General features: G+C 57.5%; 2 long non-coding RNA genes across 3 annotated transcripts in view; one reads left to right on the top strand and one right to left on the bottom strand.

Annotated features, from left to right (window-relative positions):
* LOC106735523 (uncharacterized) overlaps positions 1 to 1,568 on the top strand; it is a 2,697-nt gene extending 1,129 nt beyond the window's left edge. Inside the window, exon 2 of one of the 2 annotated variants that reach the window (XR_001370814.2) lies at positions 1,184 to 1,568. This is a non-coding gene — a long non-coding RNA (uncharacterized LOC106735523). Of the gene's footprint in view, positions 1 to 1,180 lie in introns of both variants that reach the window. The other variant, XR_001370815.2, reaches the window with a different exon arrangement.
* The window catches only part of LOC114008959 (uncharacterized), a 31,470-nt gene that overhangs the window by 27,712 nt on the left and 571 nt on the right, over positions 1 to 3,187 (bottom strand). The window lies entirely within an intron of this gene.

Genomic DNA, 3,187 nt, shown 5'->3' with positions numbered 1-3,187 from the left:
AGAGTCCGAAGGTCCAGGGTACAAACCACCCCGCACTCCCTTCCCTTTCCCGCCCACCCCCCCTCCAAACTTTCAGACAGTGAAAGTACAAATAGAGACCGAGTGTTTCAGGCGGGTGCGTTCAGGCGCCCCCATACACACACACACACACACACACACACACACACACCTCACCACCCGCTCTGTCCCACCCACCTCCGGGTAGGGGAGGGACTGGGAACCTGATCTCCGGGCTCCTGCCTCGAACGTTTCCCCATCAATAATGTTGATACTATCACAGCCTCCTCCCCCGCCCCCGGGGCGCCGCTGCCGCCTTTTCGCCGCTTTTTGCTGGGCGTAAGAAAACGAAACCTCTTCGACTGTCCTCCTAGCCTCGGCCAGGGGCCAGCGGGCTTGGGGGCCGGGAACTGAGAAGTAGCAACACTGCCAGGGCGCTTGGGGGCGTCCTCTAGTTTGGGGGAGGGTTTTCAACCAGTGCGAAAAGAACGGGAAAGAGGCTCTGGAGCACAAGGAAGGCCTCATCCCAGGCCCCATCCCAGACCCGGGGTCAGACTGGGCCAGAATAAGGTACTTCTGCAGGTAAAAGAACCAGGCCTCAGGATGGCGAACCCCAACACCCTCTCCCCTTTCTAAGATGGGTGATGGGGAGAATAAGCCTGGAAACTCTTCACTGGGGACGCAGAAGTGACCTGCGCGGCCTTAGGGCAAGCCCTCTGGCCGCACCAACCCATCAAGCACACAGTAGATCTTGGGAAAAGTGAGAGGCCGTATTGGTAAAAACAGAGAGCGATCCCCTAAGATGTGAGTGTGCAAAACTCGCCCAGCGCAACCCCCGGGTGCGGTACTTCTTGGCCTGCGAGGTCGTGACCCTGGCGCAGCTGCTGCCTCACTTCGGGCCACCCCCATCTTCTATTGCGGATCATCCTCTAAGTGCCAGGCTCTCCTCTCCAGGAACTCCCTAGTCCGAGCATCCTCGTTCCTATTCCTCAAGCAGGGGCCCCACCCAGGGCTGGGAGGGCGCGACCCCACGTAGAGCGCGCAGGTCTCCGGAGGAAGCAGGGCGTGGAGAGGGACTCCAGCTGTGGCACCTCAGTCGCACTCGCTGCCTTCTTTCGACCCCCTCAAAAATAAAAATTAACCCCCATCATATCTCCTTATTATTGATTGAATTATTTCTTAGCAGCGCGGCGCGCGGAGCCTCTCTCCAGCGCCCTGACACCGAGACGCCCGCGTCAGCGAACCACGGAACTTGGGCCCGAGACAATGGCTCGTAATTGATGTCTCGCCATCAACCATAAAGACCGATTCTCCTCTCCCCGCCATTCCGACCATCCCTTCTCCCCATCCCCCTCGCCTCCACCTCCCCTCTCCTCTCCCCGGGCCACCGAGGGAAAGAAAACAAACAAGAAATTAGCAGGGGACGCCGCGCGCAAAGCAAGACAGCCGCCACCTCGCCGTCGAAGACGCAAAAGAACGAAAAAAGTTATTAAAGTTTGGATCTCCCCAATTAATTCGTCACTGCTCACCCATTTTTAATTAAACGTCGCGAAGCTGCTTTCGCATGTTCATTTTCGTTCGATTGTTTGTTGTGGTGGTTTAGGTGGGAGGGAAGGTCCCCCTCCTCCTTAATGTTACACATAGAACAAGTAACGAACAAGTGTGAAGCTATTCCCCTGAGCTCCCCAGGGCGCACGCGGCAGGGACCGGGAAGAAGGATTTGCGGGGACCGCTAGCTCCGCTCGGTTCCGGGCAGCACGCGGTGCCCTGGAGGCCCAGACTTTTATGAAGCCAAGATTGTTAGAGACGAATGTAGGCGCTCCCAACGCGGGCATATTCGGGCAAACAAGTGTGCAAGTGCACACGGACGCGTCCGTGTACCTGGGAGAGTGTGGGCGGGTGTGTTTGTGAGGATGTCTGTTTGCGGGTTGCGGGACTGACACGTGCTCCTGTACACGTTCCCTGGGGTCTGGGGGAAGCGAGCGGCTCCCCCCCCGGGAGCCTGCAGATCCATCTTTGCCGAGGGATCTCTTTAAATATTCAGTGAGAAATAATGGCATTTGAAGCACCACCTATGGAAACATTATTATCTTCATTCTTCAACATCAGCCTCACTGATAGCTTCGTTTGTCTTTTTATCAAAATCTACTGTACCCAACAGGACCTGGGGAGAAAGGAGAGCGAGGCGGAAGTGTGTGTGTGTGTGTGTGCGCGTGTGTTGTGTGCGCGCGTGTGCGCGTGTTGGGGACCGAGCGAGGGCAGAAGAGAGGGAAAAGAAGAGGGAAAAAAGGAAAAGGTAAAGAGTGAACAGGAAGAGTGAAAGAAGGGAGAAGTTATACCAAGAATTAAAAAATAGAGCAGATGAAAAACAGAAACATCTACCCGCACGCAAAGACTTAGATTAACCATAATAATAATGGACCTAATCTAAGAGAAAGAGAAAACGGTTATATGGGCAACGCAGTAAGTGTCCGAAGTACACAAAGCTCTGCTCGGAGATTGGTACCCACTTCCCGCGAACCGACAGTGGCACTGTCCAGACTCAAGGGCGCTTTTGAATTGGGGCGTCCTTATGAGCCCTCTCCTTTCCCGATCGCGAGATAGGGCAGGGATTGTGTATCTGCACCCCCCCTCCTCCCCCATTACTAAGCCCAAGTTTAGTTTAGTTTAGTCCTTCGGGCGCAGGACTTCTGGAACCTTGGAGCGAGGAGACCCTGAGGCGCGAGGGGGAAGAGCTAGGCTGAGCCAAGGACCGAGCTTCAGGTTCGCGGGAGCCTGATGCCGGCGGAAGGAGTGCGGAGCCCCTGCTCCAGGCTCAGGGCTCCCGGGCGCGGGTAGGAAAGCTGCATCCCAGCTCCGGGAAATGGAGATAGAGCGAAAAGTTTAGGCGCCGCGCTGGCAAGTGCGAGAAAAGTGGAAGCGAGCTTCCGCGCGACCAGGCAGCAGCGGACAGAGACCTCCTCCTCCCCCTTACTCCCGGCTCGGCGCCTCCACTGCGTCCCCGGAGGCTGGAGCGCGGCCCCTTCCCCTAGGGTGCGGAGCCCAGGGGTCCCGGGAACTGGCCTTCCCTAAGACCCGGCCAGACCGGGCAGCGCCTCCCCAGGCCGGGGGCGGACTGCAGCGCAAAGGGTAAGCGATGGCTCCTCCCCTCCCCCCCGGCTGGAGCTGAACTCCGAACCCAGGCCGGTCC

Source organism: Tupaia chinensis, unplaced genomic scaffold (assembly GCF_000334495.1).
Source record: "Tupaia chinensis unplaced genomic scaffold, TupChi_1.0 Scaffold000422_1, whole genome shotgun sequence".
NCBI classification, from domain to species: Eukaryota; Metazoa; Chordata; class Mammalia; order Scandentia; family Tupaiidae; genus Tupaia; species Tupaia belangeri.
The sequence above is the reverse complement of the archived record's forward strand: the minus strand, read 5'-3'. Positions and strand labels throughout refer to the sequence as shown.